The sequence below is a fragment of the Lolium rigidum genome, chromosome 3, assembly GCF_022539505.1.
Source record: "Lolium rigidum isolate FL_2022 chromosome 3, APGP_CSIRO_Lrig_0.1, whole genome shotgun sequence".
NCBI lineage: Eukaryota > Viridiplantae > Streptophyta > Magnoliopsida > Poales > Poaceae > Lolium > Lolium rigidum.
Window position 1 is genome coordinate 337,141,324 of NC_061510.1, and position 20,555 is coordinate 337,161,878.

The 20,555-nt window shown below is 42.5% G+C and overlaps 2 long non-coding RNA genes across 3 annotated transcripts; both read left to right on the forward strand.

Annotated features, from left to right (window-relative positions):
• Nucleotides 1-14,072: 14,072 nt before the first annotated feature.
• On the forward strand, nt 14,073-16,271 carry LOC124700116. Its single transcript, XR_007001641.1, has 2 exons — nt 14,073-14,191; nt 16,235-16,271. It is a non-coding gene; the product is annotated as an uncharacterized LOC124700116 (long non-coding RNA).
• A 202-nt stretch (nt 16,272-16,473) lies between these two features.
• LOC124700115 lies at nt 16,474-20,103 on the forward strand. 2 transcript variants are annotated; one of them, XR_007001639.1, is made up of 8 exons: nt 16,474-16,651; nt 16,757-16,811; nt 16,942-16,987; nt 17,523-17,769; nt 17,932-17,982; nt 18,684-18,817; nt 18,904-19,098; nt 19,601-20,103. It is a non-coding gene; the product is annotated as an uncharacterized LOC124700115 (long non-coding RNA). The 2 variants fall into 2 exon arrangements; XR_007001640.1 differs by having other exon boundaries at nt 17,671-17,769.
• Nucleotides 20,104-20,555: the final 452 nt, after the last annotated feature.

Genomic DNA, 20,555 nt, shown 5'->3' on the forward strand with positions numbered 1-20,555 from the left:
TTGGAGTCTAGTCTCCGTTTATGGGGCGGCACAGGACAATTTCAAGGCTGACTTTTTACGTGAGCTTGTGAACCTTGCAAAGGACGATCCTTACCCTATTCTTATAGGGGGAGATTTCAATTTGCCGAGGTTCCGCCATGAGAAAAGTAAAGACCCTTTTGCCGGTCATTGGCCTTTCTTGTTTAATGCTGTCATTGATAGCTTAGATTTCAGAGAGGTTAAGATAACTGGCTGGCAGTTTACGTGGGCTAACAGTTTACCTGACCCAACATACGAGAAACTAGACCGCGTGCTAATGGACACCAGTTGGGAGGATAAATTCCCGATGGTGTCGGTGCGAGCGCTAGAACGTATTGAAAAACTATCGGATCATGTTCATATACTCTTAACTACCGGATTACCAAGACCGTTGTCGAAGAAACTATTTAAGTTTGAAGTTGGATGGTTACAGCGGGAAGTGTTCCATGAGATGGTTAAAAATGTATGGGAAAGACCAGTATATGGCATCAATCCGGTTATAAGGTGGAATAAAAAGATGCGAGCTCTTCGCAAACACCTTTCTGGATGGGCAAGTCATACTGCTGGTGCTCTTAAAAAGGAGAAGCTTCGCTTATCAAATATCATTGATGAGCTTGAAGCGCTTGCTGAAGTGAGACTGTTAACGAGTATTGAATTGGAGTTGAAAATGCAATACAATACTCAGAAGGCGAGTCTTCTTCGGGAAGAAGAGTTGAAATGGTATCAGCGTTCAAAAGTCCAATTCATCCTGGAAGGAGATTCTAATACGAGATATTTTCATGGGATTGCGAATGGCCGTCACAGGAAAAAACGTATTCAATCTCTGGTATAGGAAGAGGGTTTAATTGAAGGCCATGAACAACTCAAATCCTACATCACTAATTATTATAAGAATCTATTTGGTCCTCCTGTTGAGAGTTCCTTCACTCTCGATGAGTCTCAAATAGCTGATATACCCCAAGTGTCTCACGAAGAGAACGCTATTTTAACAGACCCTTACCAAGAGGAGGAAGTTAATAAAGCGGTTTTCCAAATGGAACATAATAAAGCCCCGGGTCCCGATGGTTTCCCTGCTGAATTTTATCAGATTTTCAGGGATACCATTAAAGGAGATCTTCTAGAAATGTTCAGTGTCTTACACGATGGACAACTAGAATTATTTCGTCTAAATTTTGGTGAGGTTATCTTGTTACCCAAAGTTAAAGAGGTAGAAAGGATCCAACAGTATAGACCCATTTGCCTCTTAAATGTAAGTTTCAAGATATTCACGAAAGTGGCCACCATTAGACTAAATTCTGTGGCTGATCATGTGGTAAGGCCATCACAAACCGCTTTCATGCAAGGACGCAATATCCTAGATGGGGTTGTGGTTCTACATGAGGCGGTTCATGAATTGCATACCAAAAAGATGAATGGGGTTATTTTAAAACTAGATTTTGAGAAAGCCTATGATAAAGTCAACTGGTCTTTTCTTCATCAGACACTCCGGATGAAAGGATTTTCACCGGAGTGGAGAGCGTTGATCAATAATTTTGTGTATGGTGGAAGTGTTGCGATTTGTGTCAATGATGATACGGGACGCTTTTTCCAGACACGAAAAGGTTTACGCCAAGGCGGTCCTCTTTCACCACTTTTATTCAATATTGTGGCGGATATGCTCGCTATTCTGATCGAAAGAGCTAAAACTGACGGCCAAATTGAAGGGGTGATACCACATCTTGTTGATGGGGGTTTATCAATCCTTCAATATGCCAATGATACAATTTTATTTTTGGAACATGATCTTGATAAAGCTCGAAATCTCAAGCTAATTTTGGCTGCTTTTGAGCATTTATCTGGGCTCAAAATAAACTTCCATAAAAGTGAATTGTTCTGTTTTGGCAATGCTCAGGACTCAGTCGCCGATTATTCGGAACTGTTTGGCCGTGGGCACGGACAGTTTCCTATCAACTATCTGGGTATCCCGATTCATCATCGGAGATTGACGATAGCAAAATGGAAACTAGTCGAAGAAAGACTACAAAAGAGACTTAGTAGTTGGAAAGGTAAATTGCTATTCCTAGGAGGAAGATTGGTTCTCATTAATTCAGTACTCACCAATATGGTGTTGTATATAATTTCATTCTTCATCCTGCCAAAAGGTGTCTTACACAAACTCGATTATTATAGATCGAGATTCTTTTGGCAAGGGGATAGTGAAAAAAAGAAGTATCGACTGGTCAAGTGGTCTGTTGTATGCCGACCTAAAGATATGGGTTGGTTAGGAGTTCATGACCTTGAGGTCAAGAACTCAGCCTTATTGGGGAAGTGGCTATTTAAACTTCTTACCGAGAATGGCGTATGGAAAACCATGGTTAGAAGGAAGTACATAGGCGAAAAAGCGTTATCCCAGATCCTCTGGAAACCGGGAGATTCGCATTTTTGGGCTGGCCTAATGGCAACGAAGAAATTCATCTTCAAATATGGTACTTTCATTATAAAGGATGGATCGCAGATACGGTTCTGGGAGGATACATGGCTAGGGAATAGGCCCCTCTCAGAACAATATCCTGCGATATTCAGCATTGTTCGTTGCAAAAGTGATACCATTGCTTCTGTAATGGCAACCTCACCTCCGAATGTGACGTTTAGACGAGATTTAACGGTCCGAGACTTATTGCATGGAACGCCTTTACTGTTGCGTTTAGCATCCGCTCAGTTGTCAGAAGGGCAAGATGAATTTCGTTGGAACTTACAGCCCAATGGAAAAATTTCTGTAAGTTCACTATATAATGCCATTCTCCAACCAGACATATCAGTTGATAAGAACAAGAAGATTTGGAAGATGAAGATACCGCTAAAAATTAAGATTTTTGGCTGGTATCTGCGTCGAGGAGTAATCCTAACCAAAGATAATCTTGTGAAACGGAATTGGCATGGGAATACGCAGTGCATTTTTTGTCAACAAAATGAGACGATTAAGCATTTGTTCTTCCAATGCCGCTTTGCCAGATCTATATGGTCATGCATCCAAATATCTTCTGATCTGTATCCCCCAACTAGTGTCGCCAATATCTTTGGTAATTGGCTTCATGGTATCGACCATAGATTTAGAACGTTTATTAGGGTGGGGGCGTTTGCCATGATATGGTCGCTATGGCTGTATAGAAATGATAAAGTTTTTAATAACAAAGATTGTTCTCTTCTGCAGGTTATTTACAGATGTACAGCTACTCTCCGTTCATGGCCTGCACTTCAGAAGGTGGAGAATCGAGACCTGTTTACGGAGGTCTGTACACGGTTGGAGGACACAGCGAGGGATACTTTTTCCCTACATGGGTGGCAGCATAATCTACGGATTGGCCCTCCGACTTCTTCCTAGGCGTTTTTACATTCACTGTTTGTTATGTAATTCGCCTCCTTTTCATTCTAAAACATTATTAAGACTCATTGAACGGCTGTGTGCATCTTAGTTATGTAGAGGTCGGGTGTAATTGCTTCTCATGAGTAATAAAGCGCCCATTATCTAAAAAAACAACAATATTTTGCCCCAAAGACTGCTTGTTATGCAGACACTATGCAAGCCATGTGATTCATTGGTGCTATAATATTATTGTATTTATTTCTAATATTCTAGTAATATCAGCTAGTATTTTCGAGATGATTATCATCCATCTTTTTAATATTAGTTTGTCAAGTAATCTATTCTGGCCTTGTGGTTGTTGTGCGGCTATTCCCAAATCCAGCGACCCCCTTGGTGTCATTTTCCTTCTTGAAGGCGTTGTTGTGGAGCTCCGCTCACACCCTCGTGGGGTCGTGGCTCTTCGGGAGAAATCCCTAGCTTTGGGTTCCTGAAGCGGGCGTTGGCGTCGGATACGTCGCTACCTCCTTGGAGGCATCGCCTTGGAGGGCATGCATGTTGCGGTTGCTCCTGTTTTCTCTGTCGATGGTGTGGTGGATGTCGGGGGGCAACCCCGAGAGGTTGTGTTTGTGCGTCGAGGCGACGGCCTCGGGAAGCATCGCGGGTGGTGGTCTTGTGAGGTAGGGCTGCGTCTCGTCATGTCTTGGGTGGCAATGCTAAGCTGCTAGTGTGGCGGTCTTGTCGGCCCGGCCAACGCGTCCTAGAGAGGGCGGTTGGACTTTATGTCGGGGCGACGTCCCCGGATGAGTTGGTGTGATGGTCGTGGTCTACGACTGGTGGCCCTGTGTATAGCTTGGGCTACGGGTTGGCAGTTCATGTGGTGTTGCAGCTCGAGAGCGAGCGGTGGTATGTCGGGGCGGCGGCCCTAGAAGGTGGTGGTCTTGGTTGTCCACGCACAAACTCGTCCTTGGTAAAATATGATTAAATATCTTTAGCCTTGCACAGGCAAGCAGAACAAAAGGCAAATTAATTAGTGAAAAATATAGTCATTACCTTGCGTCCATGGTCGACCCCAGCCTGTGATCTGGGATACACTATCAGATTAGTATATTCTAACGACTTGATGCCAACTTACTAGGAACAGGATGGTAGTAAACCTGTACTTATTAGGACTAGATGCACGCGGATGAGGACGACCTGCATCGTTCATTACAGATCGGCAATCACGAACCATGGTCCAGATCATTTTTCCATGTGTTCCTCCTCTTGTCGTCTTGGCTTCTACCCTTTGCGGTGTTCATCTCGGTGCACAGAAGAATGAATCGTTGCATCTGGTGGTGGAAGGGGAAAGATTACACTGGAATATATATAGCAAAGTTAGCAACGGAGGATAAATAGTGGGGATTATCGAGAAGACGCGAAGGACTAGCTCACCATTCACCAGCAACGGTGCCATAATCAACGGTGTGGCAGCGAGACACCAGCTGCAACACAAATATAAGCGGCCTGGTAGTGGTAAGCAACTTGCAGCATTCGAAATCAGAGCCTCCGAATATAAGGAGGATGAATCTGCTCGTATTCCTGTCCCTCCATAAAACTTTTCTACAGTTCCTCTGTAGCTTAGTAGCTGCTTGTGGCGGTGGCCGTGAGGAGAGGAAGAGGGTGCATCATCACGGAATCAATGGCGAACAGGAAGCGTCAAACGTCGATGGTCTGACGATATTTTTTTACAGGAGATAAGAGCGAGCCACTAAAGGGGACAAGACAATGCCTCCTTGACTAGGCCATGTCGGAGCCTCTTGTACAGACCAACAAAGTACGCCCATGCCACGTACCAAGAAGCGACGATCAGCCCGTATGGAGGATGTGCGCTAGCGGAAGAGAACAACCAGCGATGGTAGACAGTGCCAAGGATTAGAAGGTGACGTGGAGGCAGGAGATGGCTTAAAAATCAGGTAGTGGGGGTCTCCTATTTAGAGATAGAAGACGAGTTCTTAAAATTCTTAGCGATCTTCCTGCTAGGGATGCACAAGTGGATGTCATATAAATCAAGAAGTAGATTTTGCTTCATTCTGATACTTGATCAGTCACTTCATTCTAATCCGTGAAGGTAGTATTTGATAACTGTTCAACTTACTAAAGTGTCTATGCTTTTGGAGTAATGAGGTCCTATTAATGTGTGTTTAAGTTCAAATGTATTGTGTAATGAGGTCCTAGAATTTTGCTCCCTATTCATTTTCATGCCCACTTAGTTACAGGGGAAAAGGGTAAAATGCATTGTGTAATGAGGTCAACTTACTAAAGTGTATGCTTTTGGAGTTTGTGTGTGTAAGTTCAAATATATTGTGCAATGAGGTCCTAGAAGAGGTCCTAGAATTTTGCTTTGTATTCATTTTCATGCCCCCTTAGTTACAGGGGAAAAGGGCATATACAACCAAAATGCGAGCGTGCTATTCCTTCATTCACGTGGAGAAGATATTTGCCTTAATTGAGTCTGTTAACTTTGATGCAAATGAACAGATCTAAGTTTCAGATTTATTTTTGGAATTTTTCATGGTTTAAGACCTATGACTTTCTCAATGAATTTGGTAAATGCTTTTTTTACGTGGGTATGTTAAATTGCTAAAGTTGAACATGTAACTAAACTATTTCTATTTCTTTTGTTTCAGAATTAACTATTATATCGATCTAAGTGAGAACGTCCTAATTTTTCACAAGTTAGGATGAAATTTAAATATGTGTCTGCACATTTTCAGTGAACCAGAATATGTATCAGGTGATGATCAATTATTTTATCTGCCACTTCTATACCATGACACTGTAGTTCATTGTTAGTTCAATTTTTCAAGAAAGCTTTAGGTAAATAGAGTTTCAGCACAACACAGGATGTCAATTCTGAGCTTTGCTCTTTGCAGCAGGCACCAAAATCTCACCTCAAGCAACATGTCAGCTCACGTGAAAGAGAGAAGAACTGATGAAGCACCCAATTTGCTTCGAGATATCTATTTTGTCAGACCATGTAATGTGTTATCCTTTTACCTATCTTCTCTGAAGATGATGCCGATCTGGACATGAGGCCTGGAGCGAGGGTTCTAGCTGAAGGTGGTCGTTGCCGATAGTATGTTGTAGGAGGATGCAACCAGGTAAACTAGCGATGCTGGTCACCGTGGGCGGAGTCGCGGAGCTTGGCTGCTTCAGCGGTGACATTGGTATCACCGCCATGAGCCATAGAGGAGGGTGGCGGTTGGTCAGCAGAGGAGGAAGACACGAGAGATAGGGGGATTTGGCGAGGTTGCGCGCGCCTGAGCTTCGGCGCCTCAGGTAGACTGTGTCTAGATGGCGAAGTCGAGCCGACGCTGATGATTGGAGTTGGCTGGTGGAGGGGGGGGGGGTGGGAGCGGAGGGGGGTGGGGAGAGGACAAGATGGGGAGGGGAGGCCAAGAGAGTTGAAGGCGTTGAAGAGGACGTGACGAGGGGAACAGTATGGAGATGAACAAGACGGGAGCAAATCCCCGCTGAACGAGTGAGGAAGAAAAGGATATCCGTTTCTTTAGGTAACTTTTTTTATGCAAGGGGATATGGCATCGAGAACCATAGTCGAATTGTAAAAAAAAAAATCACAGCGTACCGTATAAATGACTTCTAGAATCTAGACTATATAACACCGGAGATTCACTTTTGATCATGCATATGTATCTTTGCATATGTATCTGCCACCCAAAAATACATTTTAAATGTTGAAAAAATTATGAACAAAAACTTCGCCACGTACATCTCGATATTAAACCTATGCAAGTCAAGTTTTGTGAAAATCTGACATTTTTGTGTTATGTGTAAAATTTGGATATTTATGAATATAAAGTGTTGTTTGGACTAATCAGAAAAGAAGTATTATGTGTTTGCAGCATCCATGTTTTGTGAGATAATAATACATTTAGAAGGAGAGGTTGTTGAGTTGACAGTTGTGACGGTCCAGAACATAGGCGTGAGACTTACCGCGGAAAAATAACAAGAAGACATAGAGCAGATGCATAACAATACTGTCTTGTTATTGATTTCGGTATTATCATGGTGTTGTATATTATGATATCCCTGATTTATTTTGAATTTTTATAGTAAGTTGTGAATTATAGATTTATTTTAAATTTTTATAGTAAGTTGTGAATTATAGATGCGCATTGAAAAATAAAGTTTGAAGTCCCGTGGCAAAGCACGGGCATTTGTACTAGTAGAACAAAAAGTCAAAAACCGAAACAGGTCTCGGGTCTGCGCTATCAAATATCGCTCAGCTGACCAAACGGGACGTGTAGGATCGTGGTGCAGCAGGGTGTTTCGGTGGGACACATGGCGGCGGGCGGGTGTGGGCACAGTAAGAAGAACATGCTACGTGCCCAACGATTTCTTGCAGGAGGCTTGGTGCAGCAGCGTGTTCTGGTGAGCCTTCCAACGTGTGACGGTATAAGGGGCAACGTAAACAGAACGCTGAGCGATTGTTTGCGTTTGCTGTGATCGAAAATGCGTCTACGTATTGCTCTAGTGGAGTGATGCAAAATGATCGGGCCGTTCATGGCAACGTAAATCTGTCTAAAATATGCGCTAGGCTTCCGTCTCCGTGGACGCTTCACGGTTGCGCCGAGTGTCCGTCGAAAATGACGTAGGACCCACGCGTCAGTGGCAGGGAGGCGGATAATATTCCTGCTAGTGGCCATTCCGCGCGCGAAAAATAAAACTAGACCGACGCGAGCATTCCCGCCGCAGCCACCACCATGGATTCCGTGGTAACTCTCGCACCCGCCGCCCCACACTCCCCCATAGCCAGAATGGAGGCTGCAACTCCGGCAGAAGCAAAGCGGGCCGCCACCAGCGGCCAGGACGCTAAGCCGAAGGCGGCAAAGAAGGTGTTGTCCAAGGAGGAGAAAGGCATCGAGGCCGCGAAGCGTCGCGGCCGGAGCAGGAACCTGAAGGAGAGGAATGCAGCGGACTCCACTTTGCGTCGTATAATGTGCAAAGTGTGATGAACTTATTTCGGACCTCAATTTAACGTAATTGAGGCTATAATTTCGTGCAAATTTGAGCTAATTTTAACCTACAACCTTTTTCTGAATTTTCTGAAACTAAACTAGTCCGCGCCGAAAATGCGTCGGACCGCTGAAGCCACCCCTGACGCAAACGGACGCACGACCACGACCATTTCTACGTCCGCGGATCAACGCAAACGAACAACCACGAATAATTTAAACGTCCGAAATAGGGTCGCCCCGTTGAAGATATCCTTAAGTCACGGCTAAGTAGAAAGCCCTACCACGCCACCGAATGTGTGGGCCAGATGATGGGACAACGTGCAGCTGAGAAGAGATGCGCCCACGTGCATCCTATACACGTCGATCGCTTTGCCGACACCTCCCATTTTTATTGAGCAAGCATGAATGAAGACAATAGAAAGGCCATTGGGCGCAACTCTCACACCGTGATGGCATTTCTCCTTGTGTATTTCTTCTATTTTCTCTCTTTCGAAATTTCACATTTGCCTGCCTTTTTAACAAAGATTGGGAACATGATGGAGCAACGAAGGGGGTAGCATATTATATATACCAAGCTAGTGCTCATTTATGACAATGTACACATTAGGTAATGTATTATGATGTATACACATGCATCTATAAATAAAATTGATAAAACAAAAATAATATATGACCCAAAGGCTGAAATTGATTTCTTGACTTCTGCAATAGATCAGTTGAGTACCTTTTTCGTTAGCACCATTATTAAATAACTAGGACAAAGCCCGTGCTTCGCTACGGAATAAATCAGAGATCTATCTCGGTTGGTCTATATTGCGATTGTCATCCATACACGGTCTTTGTTCTTGTATGCTAGCACCCACCAACCATGTGCGAGGTTAGTGTCGTGTGACTCTTTATTTCATTGCTCTCTCTTTCTCCCCATTGCACCACCCCTCAAGAATTTATGACAAGCTAAAACACAAAGGTCTTAAAAGAAACAATCATTTTTTCTACAATGAACTGTTTTTGTTAAATATTTTTTGATAGAGCAAATCGTTCTTGACATGGTGAGATGCTACTCTAAAAACCAGTATCAAGCAGGAATAACAACACAATTCTACAATAATGAGCGGAAGGTCGTTTTGACTCCCGAGCACAAGTTGCTTGGCATATTAGAAAATAAAATAATTACATATTCAAAAAATTATGAAACAAAAATGTAAAAGTAGTAATGAAATATCCTAACAGTAAAATCTCAATTTCAAATGTTTTTCTATTATGAACAACACAAAAATGATGAAGTATGTATTTTTTAGAGATTTGAAATCAGTATGCTCAAATCTACACATTTGTTATTTTTGTGTGTCCATGTACAATGAAACTTAAGTTAAACTAAAAACTTTTCATGTGCGAGTAGTACCAGCTGGTCAATTCCATCAGCTTTGTCATCTGAACGCTGCAGGTAGGAGAGAGCGGCAATGATATTAAGGCAGAGGAAGCAGCGACACTGCAATGGCGCGCGCAGCCGTGCGTCCGATCCACACCAGATATTGATATGAAATTCCCACCTGCCTGCGCGCTGCCGTGCGTCCGATCCACGCTGCGGCGCGTGTCCTTGTGTGCTCTCTGGCGAGCAGCCGCCTGCAGCATCTTGAGGGAGAGTGTCCGCTGCCGGCCATGGCACATCTCAGGAGATGCAGGTCGACGAGCAGTTCGTCAGGGGTCAATACTGTCGACTGGAAAATCATCAGACCCTGAGTCCAAAATAAAGATCTGAGGGCTCAGCCTCCTCCCGAAGTCTCAGTCGTACCACCATGGCTAGCATCAGTAGGATAAGAACGAACCTCCCGAGCACTAAAAATCGAAATCGAAATCGAAACGGTAGTTGAGGGCCACGGCCGCTCGGGGGCCTCGAGGCGTTGAGGTGATGTGCCGCGGGCGGGATGGGCGCTGCCGCCGCTCGTACGGGAGGCAGGTCGGGCCGCGGTCTGTCCTCCTCCGCAACCCGCCGCTGGGATCCCCCCCCCCCCCCCCCCCCGGCAGCTTCCTCTCTATCCCGGCGGCTGCTCATCTTCTCACGCCACCCCCGGCTCCACTTCATCAAACCCTCCATCAGGTGCCCTTCCCCACCGCGGCCGTCGTTTTCCTTTAGCTGTCCGGCTGCTGCTTAATTTCCAATACAGATTATATCCTCCCCATATGAGCCATCCGAGTCTTCCGCTCTCATTGATCATTAGATCTTAGATCTGTTGGCTGCTGCTTATGCTTTTCTAGGCGACTTGTTGACATCGAGGAAACTTGAGTATATGAACCGGTAAAAGTTGTCCTAAAGAAACGAGGTGGTACTAATCTGGGCATCTCTTTAGATATCTCGTGGTTAGCACGGGCGAAAGATGCGGAACAGAGATAGCAGCACAGTCATGTGGCCCATCATAGCTAGAACAGGGACAAAATTGCTGGCGAACCTAGGCCCACCCCGAGCGCTCAATCAAACCAAGAAAACGTTTAACATCCGCGGTGGCATTTTCATGTATTATGTATTTTGGTGGGAGGGCAAAACCGTCCAAAAAAAGCGTTGACGAAAAATCTGGCAGAAACCTTAGCTCCTTTATTATTAGGTATAGATTTAGGTTGACAATTTCTAGGAGCGTAGATAACACAGGTCTCCAAAAGTTATCTCACGACAAACATAGGACAATTTTACTCGAGTGAAAAGGCTTCTCGGACCGACCGAACACTGGGGACATGCTGTCTTTTGAGAACCTCATGCGCCGCCAAATATAGAAAAAAAATCACTGAAGAACTTGCTCCATCTTTTTTAGTTTGTAATGCTTGTAAAAAATACACCGACAAAAACAGACATACTTAAATGATGGACCTTCTTGATTAGGTCGTCCCACAAAGTGCCCAAAAGACGGCATACTAGTCCAGATCATCATTTGATAGGTATGTCGCCATCTTTTTTGATTAGGTCATCACAGAGAGCACTCCAATCGGCCACACCATGGCCAGCCATCGATGGACTTGGCGATGTTCTTCTGGATTCTGAATTGGTCGAGTGGCTGAAGTTTCTGCACACATTTCCTTTCCGAACAGATAATCTACTTTTAAAGCCTCAATCGAAATGGCACTACCCACGTCAATTAACGCAACAGAAGTGACACTTCCGAGCCAGCAAGCAAATCGGTGCCAATGGCTGGCAACCACGTCCTATTCACACTTGCAAACTTGTATGAGTGCACACGCGTCATACATAGCCTACCGCAACAAAGCAGCGACGTGTTGGAAAAAGAAAACTTCACATCTATAACAAAAACTACAGTAAAAACAACTATAAGAAAAAAGATAGCCAAATAGGGGTCTAGCAAGGTCGCTATTTGCCGAGCCTAAGCAGATACTTGTATGGTAGTCACGTATATACACAAAGCTAGTGACGAAGAAAATAACAAGGACGTCTCCACTTTTCAGATACAAATGGTGACAGACATATTTTTCCTCCTCGTCAATACTAATGACTAGACCCGTCACACCCGCAGATATTTGGCTGTCACTAATTTTTCTAGACCAAGGGTTGAACCCCCGAAGCAAGAATCACCGACGTATTTTTATTTCGCCCGTTAGCGGTAGACGACATGGAGACCAGAAAACGACGTACCGGTGATGGTTTTTTTTTCCCATTGGCGGTACAAGTTTTCAATAGTGACTATATTTGTAGGAAAAAATGTAACACTCCAGGAATCAGCAATTCCTGAAACTAGCATGGCGGCCCTCACAAATGCGAGGGCATCGTCTGAATAGAGAGGAGCTTCATCTTTAGTGTGACGACACTTATCAAGAACTATATTTACATATTTGTAGATATATTCATTTTCTGTAGAAAAAAGTATTAACTCTTAGATACTGATTTATAAAAAGGTGTGTTTGATCACACGGTATCGAAATTATAGAAAATCACCTCCATTACTATTAACAGATTGGCTCACTTCCACATCCTCACAATGACTCTGCACTACCTCTGCTCGGATTATTCTCAAGAGATTTGAGTTCAATGAAACGGTACATTTTAAAACATACTGAAGGCGAGTTGTAGAAACAAATCAACAATCCATAATGAGAAGAAGCATACTGCATATGGCCATAATCAGTCATGTGCATACGATTTACTTCCAAAAGCCGATATGAATTATGTATTCAGTATAGCAGTATGTGCTAATAACCAGTAGATGATCTGAAGATGGAGACTGAAATCTAAAGCAGTACCAAACTTTGTTTATTTATTTTTCATAATTATCTAGCTACTAACATTATGCTGTGGCTGTTTTACTTTGTCGTTTCCGGAAACTTACAAAAAATAAGATCACTTTCCACCTTAGTCTATCTACTTTAATAAAATATATTCATATTATCACAACCATTCTTATATGCTGAATGATAAAACTAAAATAATTTGTGTGGATGAAGAAACTGACTAGAATTAACTAAATAAGTGTTTGTATTGTGCCTTTAGCCTACAAGTATACAGTAAGCACGCATGATCCGATAGTAGAGAAAAAAATGGATTATGAATCGATCTTGCCGGCTACCACGAACCGTTCTTGACGAGCATACCAGCGCACACAGCCAGGCGCCTCACTGACCGCCGTCTGTTCCACGTAACGGCCTGACGATGAGTGGCACTTCAGGTGCCTACGTGGACCTAGTAGGATACGCAGAACGAGTATACCACACCCACCTAATTTCGGCTGTGTGTCCACTAAGTCGCACGGCTGATTTTTGCGGTGTCGGCTGAAGAGGGACCGAGGATAGATGCGCCCGCGTGTATGCATAGGTTCAACCATCCACTGATGGGGAAATCATTTTGCCGACATCTCCCATTCTTATTGAGCAAGCATGAATGAAGACAATAGAAAGGCCACTGCGCACAACTTTGAACTCTCACACCTTGCTGGCCTTTTCTCTATATGTGTTTTCTTCTGTTTTCTCTCTTTTCACATTTCACATTTACCTTTTTTTTTCTCCAATGATAGGAAACAAGAGCAAACAAGGAAGGGGTAGCGTATTATTGAGAACAAGCAAGTGCGTGGGTGCTTGGCCTATGCCAGAGTGCTCCACGATACTCGCCTAGCTCACTCGTTGGGAGAAAAAGGCTCCGCGCCGTCCGATCTGGAAACGAAACCCGCGTCCATCTGAGACGTTCCTTTGGTCAAACAAAACCGCCGACGAAAACCCTAGCGACCCTGCTTGCTCGCCCGCTCGTGACTCCCCCTCCTCCTCCCGAACAGAGAGCTCTCGAGAGGAGAGGCTCAATGCGTCTAGGACGGACACCCAGGCGGCGGCGGCGGCGGCGCAGGTAGACCCCTCATCCTTCGCGCTTCCTCCTCCTTGATTTTCCCCTAGGCCGTTCCACCCCTGCAACCATACCTAACCCTAGATCGACGGGGCCGCCGCCATGTCATCTTCTCTTACCACAGGAGGCGGGAGAAGCAGTGAAGACCATACGCTGCTGCTCTGTCGGCGACCAAGGACGACAAAAAGAAGGCCAAGATGGATTCGGCGCCTCACAGCGACAAGGTCAGGACCCCTGCGGCCGCCTCCCCCACTGGCCGCCAGCATGCATCTCGTCTCGTGCGGCGGCTGGTCTGCAAGCGGGTTGGATAAGAGATGGGGAAGGAGGGGAAGCAGCGCGTGGAGGATATGAGGCGGCAGAGGGGGAAGGAGGACGACACCTAGCTGATGGGATGATGGATCCGGCTACCACTACTTGGTGGCCGATGCATGTTCTCGGGCTCTAAGCTCGACCCCACCATCGCCAGCTGCATTTCCGGCAGTGGTAAAATGCTCCCCACTCCTCCTAGACAGCACATTTACTTCGTTGTCAGCTTCCTTGCAATTTATGCCTTCACCTGGGTTCATGCTTGATGCTTGTCTGTACGTTTGACTGATTGCTTGTGTGCTGATGGACATGCTTGAATTGTGTTTTAGTGCTCAAGATGGCAGAGGCTTGAGCTCTTTTTACTCTATATCTTTTTAAGTTGGTTTGATTGTGATGACAGAATTGTGTGATGAGATTGGATGTGTTGTTGTGCTCTTAGATCTCTGATGGGTGGTATAATTTAATTGGTTGGTATGGTGTGGAGTGGCATACAACAAGATGATATTCTGTTTTATTTGGGGGTCGTAGACGAGCTCAATGATGTGTTGTTTTGGAATGCTTTCATTGCTGTACAAGGCTGCTTGTGCTCGCACTTGTGGCTGTGGGGAGATCCTGTTGTGTTTGAAGCAGTCAGTCAAAATGTAAGGTGATCTGTTTGTTGCTACAGGACAAGTGCCGATTACTTATTAGCATGAGAAGAATGGGTGCCCCAATGTTGTTAAATTCAATACATATCTGTTTTCCTCCATATACTTTTAGATGCATAAAATATAATTATTGTGATATGGTTGTGGGGTATTATAGTTGGTATTTGTCTGTATCATCCCCAGGTCATGGATCATCCCCCTTATCCCCTTTGAGGAGGCCAGAAATATGGTGCTACCTCCTGTCTATAAAAGGATCACTAGTAGAAAGACCTTTAGTACCGGTTCGTGTCACGAACCGGTATTAAAGGTTTTTCTGCTCCCCCACGCAGCTCCACCCCCCCCCCCGTGGATCGCCTTTTTTGACACTTTAAAATAGAAAAGAAAATGATAGAAAATTCAAAAAATAAAATGTTTTCAGATTCTTGTATGTTATGCAACCTACTATTAGGGAAAATTAAAAAAATTTAATTTTCACTTTTTTTGCAAAAAAGTTTTGAAAAATGGTAAAACGGTAATAACTTTTGCATACGACGTCGAAAAAAAACGTATAATATATCAAAAAAATCCGTGGAAAAAGTTACATCCGATTTCACCAGGGTTTACCCGGTTAGCCAATTTTTAGATTCTCAAAATTCCAAATGAAAATATGAAAGCAGGAAGATTTTAGGTTTTTCCCAAAAATTTAGAATTTTATATTTTCTTTATTTTTTAAAAATTAAAATTAATAATTATAAGATTTTTTGAATCCCAGAATATTACTATTACTTTTAGCAAATTATAAGATTTTCAAATTTTCAGGTTTAAGGTTTGGCAAAAAAATATTAAATTTTTTAAAAATAAATAAAAATAATACAAATTAAAAAGTTAATTTTATTTATTTATTCAACATTATTATTACATCATTACTTTTGTTTATTAAAAAAATTATTTGCAATACAAATAATAAAGAAGTGTGACATTGACCAACATGTTAATAGGATTGATATGATAGTAGTATCAACAACATGCGCGCGAAGCACTTGGAAGTGGGACGGAAAGGAACCCGGAAGTTAAGCGTGCTAGTGTTGGAGTAGTGTGAGGATGGGTGACCGACCGGGAAGTTTGACCAAGGGTAAGTAATTGACTAGAGATTAAGTGTAGTTAGAGACTAACGGAAATATTAGAAATTGTGAAAAAAAGGGAGTGAAAAAAATGGATAAAAAATTTAAACGAAATAGCATTTTTGTGAAAAAAAATAAAAAAAAAGATCAGCAGCTCAGCGGGACCTTTAGTACCGGTTCGTAAGGAACCGGTACTAAAGGTGAGAGGCCTTTAGTGCCGGATAATTAGTACCGGTTCCAAAACCGGTACTAAAGGCCCTTTGGAACCGGTACTAAAGGGGGGTTTTTCTACTAGTGGATGTTGCAAGTTTTTCTAAATTTTAATGTATCTAGATGCTCTTTAGTGTGTAGGTACATCCGAATTTAGACAAATCTCCGACATCCTTTCGTGGGCGGAGGGTCTGTTGCAGGCTAGATTTTCTTCTAATATTATGCTTGTTGAAATTATGAAATGATTTTTATTTTTTGTGCAGCTCTATGTGATTGAAAAGTATACCGGCTTAGGATCAATTTAGATGGTTAATCTTTTGGCAGTAGAGAAACTAAGATGCATATATTCTTGGACAGACTTTTCGTTATGTTATTAGCTTTAAGATATTTAATTACTTCAGTAATAAGAGATTTACTCTTAAATGCAATACATGATTTGCATGAAAGGATAAACATATTGTTTGCTACCTGGCATAGGAGGCCCTCAGCTGCCAGCGACGAGGCGGGATGCCGCCTGTTTGCGTCTCGTCGAGGGGTTGGACGCAGGCGTGGGATCAACGGGGGGTAGTGTTGTGGACGGAGCGGTGCCTGCCTGACCGAGCTAGACGGCACAAGGCGTCGGCGATTTTGGACCTCCCCGCTGCCCTACATCGTCCCTTCAAATCCCAGACAGTGGTGTGGTACGAGCTGCACCCATCACCATCAGCTTTTCTTCTATTTTTCTCTGTTGACCTGAAGGCTGGAAGTAATGTCGATTCATCTGATGTCTTAATATTCAACCTCAGTGCTGAGTTTTGATTACCATGAGATGCGAGACTGGTGAAAGAAGATGTTGTCCCGGTATGTTGTTAGATATTCCATGTTAAAGAGCTCAATGATTCATTTCCATACTACACGTTATGCTTGCAACAGTTCTTTCAGACCCCTAAAATTGTTTGGTTTTTTCTTGTGTTGTGTCTTTATTTCGCAGACGGATGGTGCCTACTTACAGGAAGGAGCCATGGAGATCGACATGTGTGAGTCGTTTCACAAATCTCGTGTACTGCATCCTTATACTGTTGGTTTGTGTGCCCATCAGTGGTTGCGTTGCTCCATTGTCTATCGTCATGTATGTACTGTGGCAAATCGCGAGCACTTGCATTGGCGTGCTAGCTTATGCGGGGGAGTGATTTCTTGCTGTAGTGAAAATGAACTAGGTTCAAGGTTTGAGATGTTCAGTACCATATATGTGAATGAACTATGTAGTACATAATGCATTCAAAGAGCTTTTGCTTAAAAATACCTACTCCATTGTAGACAAAGTTTGCCTTTATAGTTTTGCACTTCTTCTAACTATGCAAAATTGTTATGTTTCTTCAGGTCTTGCACTCTAGCTATGCCAATTATTGTAGCTTACCATGCTCATTAATTTTCTTATGTGGATTTGCCGGATTATTTAAATCATAAGATCATGTCAAAGCACACATAGTTTTACCTCTGTCAGTCTATTACAAAAGCATATTTTTCATATGACTTAACAAAATGGTGTTCGCTAAATATTTATCTATGCAGAGTAAATGACTGTTTATCTTGGTTAAAGTAAAGGTGCGTATGCTTTTCTAAATTTTACATCAGCTGGCATATTCCCACATTGTTTACGAGACTATTCTGTAGCACCCTTTTTACTCGATCACTATTTCATTCTTGTTACGGTGTATAGGGCCCAAAGTACCAGGAAATTGTAAACATCCGAATGAGTGATGGTACTAATCGGCGTGGTCTGGTTCTAGAAGTTGATGCTGAAAGAGGTGTTGTGCAGGTTAGTTAACTTTTTCTGTCATGTGTTGTGACAAAAATGTCTGTTCTATACTCGTTTTAAAGTGATATATTATTGTGTTCTGTTTAAGTAATATGGTTAGCATAGGTTTATTTTTATTAAACTTGGACTGTACTATTTTATCTGAACTGCATGATTATACAGGTCTTTGAAGCCAGGCACTTCATGAATAGACAACAAAAGTTCATCGGCGAGGTACTTTCCCATTATTCATGAGGTTTATTTTCTGATAGCATATTCATTCTTGACATTGTTAACTCATCGTTATTTTTCTCTTAAGGCATCACAATTGCATAGCACTTGAACTGAATAAAGTAGACAAGCCCATTTTAAACTTTCAGAATGTAATTTAAAATAATACCTGCCTTCTCCTTGTTTTTTTATGCACAAATTGATGCATACGGCCTTTTATTAATATTATTATTAGAGAACCTCTGTTACATAGGCATTTTTACAAGTCATGGATCACTCAGAGTTTCGACATGAACCAGCCATCTAAAAATGAAAAGAAAAATAAGCCGCCACAAGATCTTCATGTGATCCGCTTGTCAGACCGCCAACCGCACCGGCTGTAAAAATCTCGTGCTACCATCGCCAAGCAGTTGCACCCAATATCCATGTCCTGGCGCACATCCTCCGTCTGTATATAGGACCACATATGGATCGAATGGGTAACAGAACAACCTGCAGGAAAGATGGGAATTTCTTTTTGTTAAAGATAAAATCATTACAGACATTCCAAATTGCCCAAAGCAAGGCACACACACCCACTCGAATGTGGCCTTTATCTTTCTTTGAAACCCCATTTAGCCAATTACCTGCCTTCTCCTTGTGTGTATTAGTATGAGAAGTTACTGCCTTTTGTTGCTGACTTATGTATGCTGCTTCTGTTACAGATTTTGTGAACTCCTGTCTCGCTTGATATGCTTGGATGTCTTTTTAATGGTTCTGGAAAACCTGTTCATAATTTTGCATGAGGCCTACTTGGACATCTCGGGCAAGTGCTTTCTCCGTTCAGGCACACTGTTCTGTAAGAACCTCATTACAAATTGTATGTTCATCATGATAGGACACATACACTATTATTATAACTATGTACCATTATGTTAATTTCAGGAAGTTCCAGTAATCCAAGTGAGAGAACCTACCCTGAGATGATTGAAACAAGGATATCTGCGATTAATGTCGTGAACTCCATTGATCGAGGGCAAAATATTCCTCTCTATTCTGCTGTTGGGCTTCCTAATTGTTGCTCAGATTAGTTGTCTTGCTGGTCTTCCCAAGAATTTGGAGAAAGGCAAGCACGCAGAGGTGATAACCTGTTTGAATCTGATTATGTTTTAGGAAACTAGATGATTATAGCTTCATTTCTTGGATTTTGTTTTAGGATATAGTTGTCGTTTCTTGTTTGTTGGTAGCGTTGCTTCTGACGTTCTAAAAGAGTACTTATGTACTCTTATCATATTTGTTATGAACGAGTCAGTTCGACATTGCGTACTCTTATCAGATAGTATATACTCTTAACTGCAGAATTTACAATTTTGAGGCGCTTTACTGCAAAACTAAGTCAAGTAGAAGTACTGTAGTAGAAGATGGACTTACCACATTGGACCATCAAAGGTTATGTAACCTTTACTAATTGGCATGGTGTTGTGGCAGATAGCTGTAGATAGATGATCTGCGTAGATGCAAGCACCTGAATCTTATGTTCTCCTGTTCATTCTGCCTTATTTTGTATGCGGTACTCTTTGTCATGTATTCCATTTTTAACCTTAACAAGCTGATCCTTCTTCCTATTTTTCAACCTCCAAAGCTCACCAAGTTTGATGAGAGGCAAAAGTGAAGATGCTCACAAGGGGCGCGAGAGAGTGTGGCGAAAAGACAAACAAGGGTGCCATTTCATCCCAGTGATGCTGATGTCAAGACCGGGAGATGGCACCGCAGAGAGAACAAGAAATGGCGTTGCTCCAGAGATATAGTTGGAGACCAAACTATTGCAGGCAGCACATAAACCGTGGTCGCCAGTGTTCAAGAAACCATGTCCAAGGTCGAAAGATGACACCCACCATTGCAGAATAGAGCCATGGTTTGTTCCTGGTGATGTATTGTCATAGATTTAGTTGGTGGGAATAAACTAACAGCAGGAGCAGCTTACATGTAATAGAAAGTGGTGGTCTAACTCATCTCACTAGAATAGCCATTTACTTCAAAATTGTAAATCAATCTTGTATGCTGCAACTTTAGGTTCTGCAACTTTGAAGTTCAAAAATTAAGGTCACGCTGTGCTGTATCATAAGACATAGGTTTATCTTTGAATTTTAACATCTACCTGCTTGATTTCATTTTGTGGAATTGAAATATAAATTTGGGGTTTCAGCCTTGGCTGAATATTTAACCATTATCATTAAATTCTATTTCGCATGTGACTGTAATATACAACTGCCATTGCAGTGAATTTGGGTGCACAGAACCGGTGAGGAGGCGCCCCATGGGGCGCCCCAACCACTAGTATATGTCAAACTAGTGTTCCTTTATGATAGTCGTACATAGTAGGTGATGTATTATGATGTACACCTCCATTCCGTAAAAGAAGACTTATAAATTTATTCCAAAGTCAAATGATGTAAAGTTGGAACAATCTAATAGAAAAAAAACATATTAAAAACTATAATATTATATAGATACAATATGAATCGTATATCATGATGTATCTAACAACATATATTGATCTTGGTCAAAATTTGATCATTTCTCTTTTAAAAAATTGT